The sequence below is a fragment of the Talpa europaea genome (genome assembly GCF_964194135.1).
Source record: "Talpa europaea genome assembly, chromosome: 6".
Taxonomy (NCBI): domain Eukaryota; kingdom Metazoa; phylum Chordata; class Mammalia; order Eulipotyphla; family Talpidae; genus Talpa; species Talpa europaea.
Window position 1 is genome coordinate 84,075,903 of NC_140072.1, and position 17,381 is coordinate 84,093,283.

The window sequence follows — 17,381 nt, forward strand, 5'->3', positions numbered from 1 at the left end:
ATTCCCATTTGTACATCCAGATTATTGGTTGTGATTTATATAGCATAGGCTGGGACTTATATGTAATTCCCCAAAGTCCCAGTTATAACTACACCTTTCTCTCCTTCCCTAAAAAAAGGCTATTTAACAAGTAAAATTTGTATTTAAAATTTTTCATTCCAAGACATGTTTCCTTTTCCCTAGCAACATCTCTGGATCAAGGGTGGTGCCTGTCATCTAGGTCTGTATCAACGCTCTTTCAGGTTCATGGACGGGCACATGATCTTGGTCGGTGCATTCAAGGTAAGTCTGAGATACCTGTGAGCACTAATGCAAACAGGAGTTTGCTCTTTCTACTGGAATTGACCATGATTAATGAGGCTGGAGTGCTGTGGCCATCAGGCTACTACTACATGACTTGCAGAATGAAGCCAACCAATACAGGTAAACTGAACCAAACTGAGAAATAGAAAAACCACAGGCCCTCCCGATGTAAAATCTCATCATCCCTGAAGTTAGCTTCGCCTGACTTTTAAATACATGAGGAAATTTTTGGCTTAAACAAAAAGCCTTGTTAGATACAATGTATAATGATGCTACTATTATAGATATTTTGATTTTTGCCTGAAAAACTAAATTACTTTAATTAAAATCTTTAGTTCTTTAAGTGATTTCTTACAAATGATATTGATAAACACCTCTAAATTTTAGTCTCTGGAACCCAATACTCTTATCACTAGAGTGAATTCTGTTATATGTTGACTGTGGGATTTGGTTTAGCTAATTTATTTTTCTGAGTGTCTGTGTCTTTATAAAATATTTTTAGAATAAAATTAAAAATAATGTTCTAATGGAGTTGAACTGAGATATTATGTAAGGCTCACAGCAGATATTAAGCCAAGGTTAGTTTCTTACTACAATTAGCAGGCCTACCTTCCATCTGATTGCCATTACTTCCTATTGTACCTTCCACTACCATGCAAGTTGTAGTTATATAACTAGTTCACTATGGATATATAATATGATATGACATATGACATAATAATATGCGATATGATATAAGATAATGTATAGAACAGAATGAGTAGCAATCTCAGGGATAATCCTAGAGCACAGATGTACAAAGTCATATAATTCATTAAGTAAATCTTGAAGAAACAAAAGCCTAAATTTATAACCATCTGAATTATAACTTAAGTAGTATAGCAGAGCAAATAAGGGCATGGGTTCTAGAGTCAGAACACTGTTGTCTTGTATCCTGCCTCTATTATTTACCATATGCTTTGGGCAACTTACTTAGTTGTACTTCAAGCTCCTCATCTACAAAAATGGTGATAAATAATAGACTCTCCTCTTAGAAAAGTTGTGAGAACTAATTAAGCTACTATATACATTGTACTTGGAATAATATCTAGATTCCAGCAATATAAGAAATGCTTTGATTTTCTGAATTCTCTCATGGTGGCACATAGCTAGTATCATTTTAGATACATACTACAGAGGTCAATTCATTTCAAACAGTTGCTTTCAAGTGCTGGGGCATAACTCTATCATGGAACCCTGGACGAGAAATGACAGACACAGAAAGAACTCAGTAAATATTAGCTATTAATGAAATTCTCTTTAGGAGACAGTAAAGTATCTACATTACATTACACACAGAGAAAGGATCCTAAAAGTCTTTTCCAAATATTTATAAACCAAAAGTTTTTCCTCCCCCAACCCCTCATTCCAATTCACTAAAATCTCAGTTAATAGTTTAGCTAACAAAGGGTATTTTCTCTATATAAGTAGATTCAGGGGAAGGATTGCAAAATATTCATAACTTAGTTTAGTATTTAAATTTTTTTCTTATCACATTTGACAAAATGAAGAATTTATTCATGTGTTAACATGTTCTACATAGTATTTACTATGTAATAGACCCAGATATTAAAGCATTTAGATGAATTAAGAAGAATAAACAAATTGAATATGAAATACCACGATAGGCATTTCCAGCTGGTTTTTTAAATACTTCAAAGCTTAAAATTTCAACATTCAGCTAAAATTCTCTGTAAACCTCTTCAATAGGTTGTCAGAAATGAGTAATATAAAGTGCTTGAAATCTGTTTAGTATTAACTCTGGGTCACAGATTAAACCTCTGAGGTCAAGTGGATAGACAATAGGAAAGAAAATCACTAGTTATAAACTCTGCTTTATCAGATATAACTCTGCTTTATCACTGTCACATCATCTTGTTAAAAGTGGTTCTCAAAATGTGCTTCCAATGTCAGGAACACTGGTGTTGTCTAATCCCCACCTCAGACCTGAGTCAGATACTCTGGGGGTGGGGCCCATCAATCTGTGTTTTAACAAGCCCTCCAGATTAGTCTAATGCATGCTAAAATTTGAGAACCATTGTTTAAGCAATACAGACATAACTCAGTTAAATCTGTTTTAATAACAACAACAAAAAGGGTCAGAGATCAAGACAGGATTTAGAATCTACACTGTTTCTCAGTCCTAACTGCATATTACAATTAGTTGAAGAGTTAAAAAATTACCAACACTTGTATCCCATCTCCAGAGATAGTCTCCTGGAACTGGCTCGGACTTTGACAAATTTAAAATATCTCCAAGTAATCCTGATATCTGATCAGGCTTGAGAGCTATTTTCTCTAAACTATATACAGTATATGGGAAAGATGAAAACTCATCATCTTCAAACTTTGTTTCTTCTAGGTTTTATTTTTTGACAAAGGAAACCACAAAGAGATAATGAGCTTGTATTTATTTCACTAAAATGCAAGAATTAATATTACTTAATTTACTGTTACTGAGGCTTGAAATTTGACAAATTTCATCAAAATGACTAGATTCATTAGTGGTAAAATATTATCTAAGAACTAAACTAGTCTCAGAAAAAGTTATGAAACAGTTAATATTTTCTTATCTGCAGCTTCATAATTGTTGATATTTTATTGCTTAAGTATGCATAGTATGGCCAACTAGTCTGTGTCATAAAAATCACTATTATAATGCCTTTTGGATTAGTATCAGCAAATGTCATCTTCGACACACCCTTATTTGGTCTACGATAGGTTATGGGACTGCTCTGTGTAAAGGATCAGCTTTTCACTGTCACACAAAAAAATGCACAAAAACTATGGAGCTATTGGGCTGATGTAATTTTCCTGTTATCCCAGGTGGTTACTTCTGTCATCCTGGGCTTTTCACGCCTGCTGTCTTCATCCAAGGCTGCTCCTTTGCTTGGGTTGTGCTCTCCCCTTCCTGCTCCCCACCTATGATCTCTATTACTCCTTCCCTCGGATCTTGTCAGCTTATCTTACTATCCTCAAGTTCTAAGGACATTTGGACTTAAATTCAAGGGCACTGTTAGTGAAGAATTTTTTCACCTAAACCTATCAAACACACATGATTACTTTAATTGTCATAGCACCTATTTTCATCTAAAGTCCTGCTTAGAAATCTCTCCCTACTTTCACTTTTGAGGGCACACAGGATCCACACTAGGAGAACAACACATCTAGGCATTATGGATTCTTTTGGACTCTAACCCTCTGGGCACCTGACACCTCCCTCTTTACCCCATGCAAGTCAAGGGGCCCATTGCTTCCCAGATTCAGTCTTCCTCCTCCTATTTGAACCTGGTCGCTCTGCCCTGGTTTCTTTAGCATACATCATTTTGCCTCATAAAGTATTTGTGTAACACTTCTCAGAATCGTAATTGGATAGAGGATGTTAGGTGTCTGCCCTTAGGCTGTGGAATACAAACCTCCTCATACCCTGGTCCAGATGAGACTCAGAAATCCTGCCTGGATCCTTGGTACATTCCAGGTACCAAATTTTATAAAAATATGAGTCAGAAAACATTTTCTGGGGCCTCCCTGGTGGCACAAGGGGTTAAGTCTCAGCACTATGAAGCTACTGGCAGCCACTGCAGCCTAAGTTCCATCCTTAGCCAGGGTGCTGACCCACATGGCTCAGCAGACCTTTCCTGTCTCCCCTGCTGCTCCCCTAAGCAGTGTATTTCAGTTGATCTGCTTGTTCTGCTTCCCACTCGGTCTCTGGTGAATCCTCTGACCCTCCCTGCACCTCTGGCTACACCCCAGCTCTTGCATGCATAAATAAATTAATCTTTCTAAAAAATAAAATTCATTTAAAAAAGAGATTAGATTCAGATTCTGATCTGAATTTTATAAATCCAGACTTTTATGTCAGTATCTACCCAGAATTAGAGATACAATTAGTATCTGCTAGAGCATGTATAAAACATATAGCTTTAAGCAATGTGACTTGCACATACTAAGAATTCAATGAAAATTTGTTCAATTGAATTGACTACATTAAGTGTCAATTTCTGTAGACACACCTCCATCTCCATTCTGGTTGATAGTGGGCCAACTGATTTTCTTTAGAGTTAAACTGTCAAGTATCAACAAGATAGTAGTAAATAAGGATTAATATTGTAGAAAATACATCAAAGGAAAGTTACTGTGCTGTTTGCACACGCCTCATTCCCTAAGTAAGGGGGAAATCCTGCCACTAAGACTAGCTCTGGGTCAAATGATGTAGTAGGCTAGAAAGAAAATTGGCATCATTATACTTCCCCTTTTAATGACCTTTTTTACTATCCTTTTCTGCCCTGGTTTCTTGTCCCTGAACTCTGCCTTGTGTCCTCAATAAGTTGTTGATAAACCTTCTCCTATCTTTTCCTGAGCACCTGTAATGTTTGAATTTTACTTAAGAATTCCTGGACCTCCCTAGTGGTGCAAGGGGTTAAGCACAGCACTGGGAACCTATCCACAGCCTCTGCAGCACAAGTTCGCTCCCCAGCTGGCCAGGGAGCTACCCACGTGGCACAGCAAACCTCTCCTGTCTCACCCGGTGCTCCTCTCAGCAGTGCATTTCAGTCAGTCTGCCTGTTCTGTTCCCCACTGTGTCTGTGGTGAACCCTCTCACCCCCCGCATCTCTGGCATGTACCCCAGTTCTTGTATGCATAAATAAATCAATCTTTAAAAAAACAAAAAATTCGTGATGCCTTTTATGCGTTCAAGCTCAAAGAAACTAATTCTACTGAGAGAATTCAGGTATTATAGAGATAGTAGGTTAGCTATTTTTGCACAAAAGGACCTATTTTATACCCCTTAAATTTCACGAACATGTGGACTTACCTTGACCTGACTCATTGCTTGGCTTATTTCCTAAAAACAGTATGACTTTAAGAGGCAGAACAATGAATGGCTCCCCAAAGATCTCCACATCCTAATTCTTAGAATTTATGAATTGTCATTTTATGTGGCAAAAGGTATTAAGATTGTAGATTGAGTTAAGGTTGCTAATGTGAGGATATAAGGATTATCCAATATAATCAGAATAGTTCTTTAAAGCAGAAGAATGAGGCAGAAGGTAAGCATTAGAGAGAGGCTTGAAGCTTTGTGGCCAGAGGAGAACAACTAGCCAGGTAATATATCAGTCTCAAAGACTTGGAAGAGATTCTCCTGCAGAGCTTCCAAAGGAACACAACTTGTCTACATCTTCATTTAAACCCAGTTAAATCTGAGAACTCTGATCTTCCAACTGTATGGTAATTCATTTGTGTTGCGTTAAATCATTAAATTTGTGGTAATTTGCTACAGCAGCAATAGGACATTAATATGGTGACTGGGATATTTATTTTAATTCATCAAATCTCACTTTCTTCCCAAGCAAAATGGGGAAAACAGGAACATTTGATTCTTCCTATAATAATCCACAAATTGATTTGGGTAAATGTCTGGTCACAAGGGAGGTATTCAATTAGTTCCCCATCTCTTCCCTCTACCTGCTGGACCATTCCCTACCTGCCACGATAAATTTTGCAATGATATCTACACTCAACACTGAGGATATGTAATTAGCAGATAACTGTCCAATAGATTTTACAGAATTATCTCTCAAAAGTATTAGTGTAATTTTTTATAGTGAAGGAAAGAGAGAAGCTAATAGAACAAGAGTCATTAGAAAATACTAAAGTAACTCTGTTTATATACAGCTTATCTCTGGAGGATGTAAAATGAATTCTGAGCTAGTAGATAGTTGAATAAGCATCCCAGGAATTCAAAGTTCAAAAGATCATTATAAACCACATTTTCCTTCTATTAATACTAAAAAGGAAAAGGAATGCAAAGGGGGTTCTTGGTCTCATCAGTTCTTGAAGGCAACAAAAATGAAGCTTGATTCCACCTGTTGCAGTGGAAGAGAGAATGTAAATAGGTCAAAAATATTTTATCATCCCTGGAATAGGATGCTATAATTAGTAATGTAAGAAGACTAAAGTCTTTTAATAGTGCATCTCTTAAAAATACAAAAATGTCTACAATTGTTTGGATAAACTAGAAAATGCTAGCATATAGTAGAATACAAAGTAATTATTAAAAACAACTGTAGATATGTGTTTTTGTAGAAAGGTGTTTAAGACATACTATGGGGCCTCCCCTGGTGGCGCAGTGGTTGAGCGCTGGGCTGCGAGGCTGCCTGCAGCCTCTGCAGTGCCGGTTCGATTCCCAGCCACCGGCGAGGGTCCCACCAAAAAAAAAAGAAAAAAAAAGACATACTATGAAATGTTAAAGCAGGCTTTAGACTACAATTTGAATGATAGACCCTTAATTTTTATAAAAGACATGATTTGGAAAGATAACAGTTAACTAGTTTATTTACTTAGAGTAATTATTCTGTCGGTTAGTGATATTATGATTTATGGTTTTAGCTCTGTAATTGGTAACTTCCCAACCATGCATACATATGTACATACACACACATAGCATATATATACATAACATATATGTATATACATATATGTTATATATAAAGAAAACCTTAAGTAAATACTACTGATGAAAACTCACTGTGATCATTTTTCAGGTATTGGGTAAATACTACTGATGAAAATTCACTGTAATAGTAAAGTGGGAATATTTTCAAGGAAAAGCTCTTAACCCCTTTCTATATTTATCAAGATAAGGACTTAACCATTTTCATCTAAAAGGTCACTTTCTTATTTGAAGCTTGACTTACAGAAACCTAAAATAATATCTAATCCAGTCTCATCCTATGTAAGAGTCAGTTTCAACACGGTAGACAATGGTCACTTAATCTTCACTTGAGTACTTCCAGTGACAGATTATGACATGACAGCTCACTTGAATTTCAGGTAGCACTTCACAGCTAACCAAATCATCTTTCTCCCACTTGCAGACATTCGTAGTGGTTCCAAACTCAAGGTATTTAAAGACCATTCTAGTAAAAATTTTATCAGGATGGACTATTAGGAACAAATGAAGAGAGTATTTAATTCAAATGTATGTGTGTATGCAGGTGTGCAAGCATGTGCGTGCATGAACTTATTTATGTGTTGGTAGGCCAAGAGAGAGTAGATATGATTTCTGAGCCAGCAAGGAGGGGATAGCAGTGAGGGAAGCAGAGGAAATGGAAAATGCAAGAGGTCTATGCTACAAGTTTACTGCATTGATATTATGGAACCACAAAGATGTCTCTTAAAGGTCCTGGGGATGAGGGGATAGGCTCTTAGGAATGTTGTTTCTGGGGACTCCCTGGTGGTGCAAAGGGTTAAGACGCAACCTATGACGCTATCCCCAGCCACTGCAGCACGAGTTCGATCCCCTGCCAGGGAGCTACCCACATGGCACAGCAGACCTCTCCTGTCTCGCACGCTGCTCCCCTCAGCAGTGTCAGTTAATCTGATTAACTGCCTGTTCTGCTCCCCACTCTGTCTCTGGTGGATCCTCTCAGCCACCCACCCCCACCTCTGGCCTGTACCCCAGTTCTTGTATGCACAAATAAATCTTTAAAAAATGAATTTTGTTTCTGTATCTGTTTTTGACTGAAAATAGCAAAGCATATTGCACAAACTGGATCACAGGAAAACAGAAAGTTACAGCGAACAATAGGTGGTAGAAAATTGTTATGAGAAAGAGAGGCTTCCAAATATTCAAATCATGTGCAAAGAGCTTATTTCTAGTTTTGTTAGAAACCCATTCACCCCATTTGAGCAGGATAGTAGATTACATGCCCTAATGTCCCCATAAGCTATTTAATAAAGTAAATCAGTTGTTCTGTTATTTATACTCTGCTTGAAATCTATTTTTAATTTACTGTGTAACTTTGGAATTCAAAATTGTAAGCACTTGAAATCCTATTTCAAGTAAAAATTTATATACATTTAGCACCTTTTTATAGTTTACAACAAATTTTCATTTCATTTTATTTCTTTTTAAGATTTATTTATTTATGCATACAAGAGCTGGTGTGTAGGCCAGAGGAGTGGGGGTGAGAGGATTCACCAGAGATAGAGTGGGGAACAGAACAGGCAGATTGACTGAAACATACTGCTGAGGGGAGTGGTGGACAAGACAAGAGAGGTCTGCTATGCCATGTGGGTCACCTCCCTGGGCGGGAATTGAACTCATGCTGCAGTAGCTGTGCATTGCTTCACAGTGCTGACGCTTAACCCCTTGCGCCACCTGAGAAGCCCCATTTCATTTTAATACTTAAAGCTTTAAGGTTAAGCTAACTAACTTAATGCAAAATAACTTTTTGTCTACCTACTAGTTCTAATAAAAAAATCATCAGGCATTAAGCAAACACCTAATAGGGCAGAATCATGATTTTTTAGACAAAGCTCTTGCAGAAAAGCCTTCTACCTGCAAGATATGCACCCTATGCGCCCTGTTCACCCTGTTGGCCTCTAATTTCTAGACACTCAGTCACAAAATAAACCATGATATGTAAAACTGTGATCACTGGAGATATTTGTGAATAGCAAAAGAAATGTGTCATAAGTAATAAGTAATTAGTAAATAATTACTAATAAGAAATAAGTGTCATATGTAAATAAGTAATTAGTCTAATAAGAAATAGTATCATAAGTAATAAAGTATCAACTGCTCTTTTTATAACCACATATTTTATAACTGCAATAACTCAGTTCGAGTTTGTTTTTTTAAATTGCTTTAAATTCAAAGGATTTCAATATTTTTTAAAGATTTATTTTTATTTATTTATGCATACAAAAAAAATGGGGTCTAGGCCAGAGGTACAGGGAGTGAGAGGGTTTACCAGAAACAGAGTGGGGAGCAGAACAGGCAGATCTACCAAAATACACTACTGAGGGGAGCAGCGGGCGAGGCAGGAGAGATCTGCTGCACCATGTGGTTAGCTCCCTGGTGGGGGATTCAACTCATGCCTCAGTGGCTAAGGATAGCTTGATAGTGCTGAGACTTTAACCCGTGTGCTGCCAGGGAGGCCCTCAAATGATTTCAAATTTTTAAGGAATATGGCTTCTTTAAAAACTATCTGAACATGAATATAATATAATAAACTGGTGATTTGATATATATTAAAACTTTAGTTCTCAAAATCAAATGCTATACGTTATCTATTATACAAATGGTCCATAGCACAGAGTCTTTGACATATTTTCCACATACATTCGCACTGTGGATAGTTAATCAAGCCTGTTTAGGGAAGAACAGACCTAAAAAGGACATCATGACAAAAGTGATGTATCCTAGATATTTTTACTTTACCATATCATTTAGCAACACCATTTATTTGAACAAGTCTTCAATACAAAATGCTTTGCTAATCTACTTTATCTCTACAGTGTGTTATCTCCCAAATGAAATGAAACAGATAATCAAGTGTCATTTAACTGACTTTGCACTTTTTCTTAAGGGTGCTTACTTTACCACTTTACCACCATCTCAGGTGTGTACCTGAGATGGATAGCAAATGGGGAGACAGAACGATGTAGGAAAAAGGGGAGATAAGTGAGTCTACTTAAGTATAAAGTTCCATTCTCAATAGTGTGTAGAACAAAATCCGTAAGATTCACTATGCTTGTTATAAGACCTAAATCAAAGAAATTGCAGCATCTGCGAATGCTGAAATGTCTAAGACCTAAATTTCTAAAATGAGGAATACACCCAGCCATATACACATAAAAAGAGGAACTTCATTTCATAGTAAGCAAGACAAAGAGTTCGTGTCATCATAAAAATATATGCAAAAAATACAGGAAAAACGTTATGTTCAGATATACTTATGTGAGTTAGAAAGATATCTACAAGTGAAAACAAACTTCTGTTTACTCTACTCTTTCAAAAACGTGTAAGACTATCCTATTCTCCTTTATATTCCTGTATTAGCTCCTGAAATTACTCCGCATACAACTTGAAGAGAAAATAGAAATCAGTAGTTATTAATGATTAGCATTTACTCTTGACTTTTCCACATAGATTTACTGACCTCCTACTAAGTGCCATGTGGAGACAAAGCACTATATGAGGAGACACAAATGTAAAAACAGCACCTCCTGTGGTGGAGAAACTTCATATAAACACAAATGCATGTACTGGAGTCTGATACAGAGCGGCACATTCCAAGCTGATGTACTGATTGCTAAAAAAGTGAAAACACTGGTAACGATTACAAGGTAAATGGAAAGATTATTAAAACTTTGCAGTGAGGGGCTTCCCTGGTAGCACAAGGGTTAAGTCTCAGCACTATTAAGCTATCACCAGCCACTATGGCATGAGTTCGATCCCCAGCCAAGGAGGTGACATACATGGTACAGCAAACCTCTCCTGTTTTGCCCACTGCTCCCTTGAGCAGTATATTTCAGTAGATCTGCCTGCTCTGCTCCCCTCTCTGTCTCTGGTGAATCCTCTCACCTCCTGCACCTCTGGCTTAGACCCCAGTTGTTGTATGTATAAATAAATATAAATATAAATCCTTAAAAAAACTTTACAGTTAGGATTCAAGCCAAAAATGCCTAGAAAACAACAATGTTAACCAAGATATGACCCAGCCTCTTATTGATCCTGAAGTATTAAGTTTCACCTAATTAAACCTTGCATTCCTGTGACTAATTCTTACAACTTCAACTACAAAGATACTGAGTATTTAAGTGTCTCATATATTGTGCAAGATTTAAAAGGAATTTGTGAGTAATTTGTCTAGTTCAAAAACAGTTGAGAGTAGACTTAGCATCGTGAGCAATGTTGTTGATATTAAGAACAATTTCTACCAGCTGAGGTTATAAGTCACCAAATGGTAAACAGTTAAAGGGCAAAGTCATTGGAGTAGTTTGACTTCATGTCTAATCATGGTTCAGGGAGAGGGCATCCTTTAGTTTGTGAAAACTGCTTAAAATAAAAGATGACATCAAAATAAAAGATTTTAAATTATTAGTGATTTGATGAGCCATTTGTACAGAACATTCCACTTGTAGGCACTTAAATAAAACACAGATAAATACATATATATTATACTGCACAGTATGTTAACAACCTTACACATTTTACTATTATTATTCTGCTACTTATACCACTTGATAAACAATTATTCATATATATTTATATATATGCATTCACATATGTGTATACATAAAAATAATTTTATAATTGACATATTTAGATTATCATTTAGTTCAATGTATGGATATAAAAACTGATATTTTGACCAGCTCTGGCTACAAATATGAGTAGCTGTGAGGACAGAGACGAAGTGATGCCTATACTTCTGGACAGGAATAAAAGTCAGGGAGAAAATGTGCTCTCTGGACTGAGTTTTATGCAGAGACAGTGGGAAGTATATTTGGAAAGAAAGGAAAGACAGGAGTGCATGAAATAACATGGCCTGCAGGGGCTCTTAAATCGACTGTGGCCCAGTGCATCAGAAATGGCTCATTTGTGTATCATGAAGAGTCTGAATTTTATCCTGTGCCTAGCAAGAGTCAGTCCCTTGAGAGTTAGAAAGTATAGATGACATCAGCTTTGCCATTTGGAAAGTTAACAGTGGCAGTAGAGGAGAGGATAGAAGTATTAGTATTTTTAAGAGATAATTTAGAAATCACATTTGTATTTTGAGGGAAACAAGGCATATCTGGTTAGAAGGGAAATCAACAAGAGGCAAACAGATCCATTAGGAGAATCACATTAAAAAAATTATTCACTTGAGAAATATTTATTGAAGACCTATATGTGCCAGGCACTGAGTATACATAAGTAAAAAAACAGAGATGAAATCCTGGTCTCATGTATATTGCATTACATTATGAGGGGGAGGGGGAACTGGCATTTACTCTGTGCCAGTCATTATTTTAAGCAGTTAACATTTATTAAATCATTTAAGTTAAACCTCAATGCAGTTCTAATGAGACCAATCATCACGGAGTTAGTGAAGGAATCTGATTCAACTAAAATTCAGGAAGCAAGTATAACTGATTGAATTTAGTAATGGGTTGGACATGCATGACGAAACAAAACCACACTGGAGACAAGAGTAACTTTTTCTTAAAAGGTTAATAATTTCTTAAACTATAAATGCAATTCAATGCTGCAATGATGCAGTACACTTGGTTTTGGGCTATGTCTGTATTAAATAAAGTAAATTAAAATGAGAACTATAGCTACATCAAATGGTTCTTTCTAGCCTCTGGAGTTTTGAAGTCCACTGACCAGTTTTTCCACTTGCTTTTTGATTTCTGAAGTGGTTCTTTTGAACAAGGTTAGAAAACATTGTTTTCAGTGTCCTTAACTCACGCGTTCCACAGCTGTATACCTGCAGTTAAAGGGAGCAGGGGAAGCACTATCACAACACAATAAATGATGAAACCTGTCTACAGAGAGGAGCCAGCAGAGAAATGAAAAGCAGGCCTTGCTGCCCCCTCATCTGAAAGTATGTAGTCAGAGCTCTCTGGAAACGTAAAGAGGAAAATTGCGTGCAGGCTTCCTTCATCAAAAGATACCACAAAGGGGGCTATTTTTCAAATTTATCTAAAAATTAACATGAATTAAAAAATGGTTCTAAATTGAAAACCAAAATACATAATTATTTTCCCTTAATCCTTTCTTTTAATTTCTTAGTATCAAGAATACCAATACCTTTCACAAAAAGTGAATCTTATATTCAATAGTATTTAGCCATAGCTGACTAATTCATTCTGGAAACTTCTACCATAACAATACATGATTTCTACATGTAAGCTATTTAAAGGTACACTGTTTGCTTAATATGACATTTATTTCCTTAATGGAAAGTTGCTTATATACACTGGTTGGTAATTGACCCTTTAGTTCTTAGAAGCAGAGCCAGACTAATAAATTAATGATCTTAGTAAATTTACGCTAACTATTCTAAGACAGAATGTTAAAAAGACGATCTTTTTCATTTACATAAATATTTCTGCTCATAAAATAGGTACAATATGAAATCATTATGAAATCAATCTGTATTTGTTAAGCAAGAACAAAACACCTATATTTGTTTGTGTGGGGTTCACTCATTCATCACTTTATCACAAAGTTAAACTTTAATGAACCTTATTTTTCTTTATTTGCAATCAGGATTAAGTATGATATTTATCCCTTTAACCTCCCTGGGATACTACAGAGAGACGCATGGCTTTAATACATGAAATGTTTGTTATAATAGCTGCTAAATAAAATTCGTATATCACCCAAACATTATTTATATGATCATTAGAGGTGCAAGATTATAAAAGTAGATCCTTTTCCTACAATATCACATGAAAAGAAGGTTTTGCAGTTTTATTAGAATCTTTTTACTAAAAATGATTGACAAGACCAATACTCAGCTTTTAGGGAACATGTTAGGAGTAACGTACATATTCACAGCACTTATTTCCTAGTAAATTAGTGGAGAATTTGAAAGTATGTTTTTCTTACTACCTAAACATTTTAGTATTCTTAAAGTTACACTTAATTGCTTTTTTCATTATAATGTTGATTAGCTGAAACATAGTCGACAAAGACTACAGCATTGTATATGCTAACTATATTTAGGTGATTCCAAGATCTGAATAAATCCTATATTTTATCAATGCCTTCAGCCAGTTGTGGCTCAGTGCATTAGACTTGTCACCAAATCTACTCTTTGTAACCCTTATTATTTGCTTAAACCTAAATGTTTCCGAGTGCTTCATTTCAACAAAAGTTGGTTATTATATTAACTTTCAAGTTTATGAAATTCATACTTGGGATCACTAAAAATGAGAAATAAAATATGCAAACAGAGCTCAAGAAATATAAGGTTTTATATTCTGTTTTGTGATTGTAGGGAAACTCATTATTAGTTTAATGAAAATCTTGGTTTAGCCACTTACTCAAGGTGAAATAAATTTGGAAATATTATATCCTTTAAGCTCAGCATAACAAAAGGATTCATTATGTTTTCCATTTCATCCCAACACTGCACCCCAAACAGACAACTTCATTGAGTCATACAGTCAAATTTTAAAGATAGCTGGTGTGAGAAAGACAAGAGAAAGGAAGAAGAAACAGAAATAGAAGAGAGAGGAGTGATACAGTAAAGAAGGGGGAGGGAGAAGAAAGGGAAGGTGGGAAGTTCTGGAAACCTTTTTAGCAGCAGCCTCAACAGCAGCTCTAGCTCCCTGCACTTTCATCATTACAGTGCAACAGGAATTGTACTGCCTGAGTGATCCCATTTCCATCAATTATCTTACTCAATCTTCAGCGGAACCCCATTAGCTTGGTACTATTACTGTCTTTCTTTACAAATGGTACCAATGCTAAGAAAGGTTCATTCACTTGTCCAAGGGGACATCACCAATTGCAAGGGGCTCTGCACCAAGTGCCTCCAGTCTCCAGCTTCACCCTGTGCTGTTGGCTGGCATGTGGGCTGTGCTCCAGGCACACTGACATGCTGACCCTCTTCTGGTGAACTGAGCACAGGCAGCCCAAGGCCTTCACATATGCTTTTCCCTCTGCGTGGCACATGGCTTCTTCCCTTCTTCCTGTGGCAGTTTCAGCTCATCCTAATCTAAACTTAAATATCACCTTTCAGATGCCTTTCCTGACAGCTGCATCTCTATCTTGCATTTAATTATAACCTTCATAATACTTTAAACACTGCATAAATGTTTCATTTGTCTACTGTTTTATCACCCATACCTACTGGAATCTCAGGTCAAAAACATGACAACTATGTTCATCTGTGTTTTCTCAGATCCCAACAGATGCCTAGAACATAGCGGATGATTCAGAAACACTTGTTGAATAATTCAGTAAATAAATGAACACAGAATCTCTATTTAGCAAGTTAGGATTCACACTATATTCTGGTTCTCTGTTATATTCTCACCGGTTCTAGAAAATACAGAATTACATCTATCACAACTGTATACCGGGCCATTGAAAAATACGTTGCATTCCTCCCAGCTGCCCAGAACAAACTTAAAGAGATAAAATGAACCATTCCTAGTTATAAAATATATATCCTGGGAAGATAAATATTTCATTTGTGATTATGGCATATTAATCACTAATGAGTGATTTGCTCAGTTTTTAAAAGGCCACTGACACTGATTTTGAGCATAAATGCAAAACCAAGCTAAACCTCTAGAAATGTTTTTAGTAAGGATTCAAATTCACTGAATGATTTAATGAGTTAAGAAAAGCGTCCTTTAAACTAAAGCCAATAAAAATAGTATATACATCTGAGATATAATATTGGAATAAGGCTAAAGAATGAAAACTAATAAAATTTAGTTTATATTTTTCCTATTAAAGGGGATAACTTCTTTCATGGACACAGTCCAGGTCGCTTCTAAAGTCATACTTTTAAAGGCAGGAATCTGGCATAGAAAAACTTTGATGACTTGAACTGTTTTGAACTGCTTAGTGAAAAAAGAAAGGCTTATAGACGTTTAGTCATAGTAGACAACACCTCTTCCCAGGATATGTATTTTAGTAGATCTCGTGCTCGTTCACAGATTAAAAATATTTGTATCAGTGCCTAACATTACTTCACAGTCTTATTATAACTCCCTAAGGCACTAGTATCTTTCCTCTGGTTCTCATGTCACTAGCAATTAATTTTATTGCCAAGAATGCTTGATTTTTTCTCTAAGCTGAGTATGTTTGTATAATCTTTTAATGCCTGTACTCAGACCTTGTTATCCAATGTACTGCACTTATTTATATTTTTCCAGCCCTTGCTTTAAGTTCAAGCAAATTATCAATAATTGCTGTACCTTAAATTCTGAAGTTACTGTGGTCACCTTCAAGCAAAAACTTGTGCGCCTTTTCACTAGAATGAAAAGTTTCTAGTCTCCTTGTGTCTGCGTATTCAATCTCAGTAAGAATGAAGAATCCAAAATCCTCGACTTAACTGACATTTCATAGACAGTAATGACTTTGCAGCTCCTCTTACTATGTCAACATGCTATTTATATCTCTCAATAGCATATGAATTAAGAACCTTGGCAGATAGAAAAGTGGGCACCAAAAGGCATAATCAAAGAGAGTGGCAATAAATGTCTGGCTACAGACCAGATATGTTATAATGGCCAAGACAGAGAGCAAGCCTGACACTCCTGTTTCAGTGACAAAACTTGAAATGAGGAAGTGACAAACCAATTTGCATAATGGAGAAAAAAGCAGGACTCCTCTTACTCATTCTATCAAGCAGATGATCATAAAACCTAAATCTTACACCTATCAAGAAATATCTTGGATATGAGGTAGAGGCTTTGGACTACCAATAAGCAAAAGCTAACGAAAATTTATACAATGACTTTTTAATGAGGACAGAGGATACTTTATTCTAATATAACCTTCTACTACTCTCCCTGTTACCGTGTCTCATGTCACATGAAGCAAAAGACAAATAGGGTAACTAATACCTAAGGTTGTGGTCTGACTTTAAAATCTCAATGATTTATAGAAAAAATGTCTATTTCCCTTTAAAGTTTAAAATTCTATAATTGTTTATATAATACACTGACAATTATTTTTGTCTGAAAAGAATTCTTAAAGGATAATGTGAACTCCAAACTGGTGGTTACCATGAATCTCTTCAATCTTAAATATATTTCACTGAATGTTTCAGAGGAATTTTCCTAGCAGTTGATTTCATGTGTCTAAAAATGTGAAAGCTTTACTAAAATCTTTCTTGGTGCCACAGGGATTTAAATTAATTCTAGGATATAAGAAAGTTCTAAAAGAATGCAAAGGGTCCACTGGCAATTGCTAATAGGCGCTTTTCTTAGAATACTATTTAATTGATCCTTATATAAAAAGAGGTTCTTTTTCCCATTTATCTCTTCATTTATTTTAATGTTTGTTAAATATTTACCATCTGTTCAACCCTGAGTTAGCACTGTGGTGCAGAGATTAATGACATCTGCTCTATTCCTTTTCTAGTAATCGAGATGATCATAAAACCAAAATCTTACACCTATCCAGAAATATCTTGGGTATGAGGCAAAGGCTTTGGATTACAAACAAGCAAAAGCTAACAACAATTTACACAATGACTTTTTAGTGAGGACAGAGGATACTTTAGTCTAAC

The 17,381-nt window shown here is 35.9% G+C and overlaps 1 protein-coding gene across 1 annotated transcript in view; it reads right to left on the reverse strand.

Annotated features, from left to right (window-relative positions):
- The window catches only part of FREM2 (FRAS1 related extracellular matrix 2), a gene marked incomplete at both ends in the record, with an annotated part of 162,167 nt that overhangs the window by 129,898 nt on the left and 14,888 nt on the right, over nt 1-17,381 (reverse strand). The gene's annotated exons all lie outside the window — the stretch shown is intronic.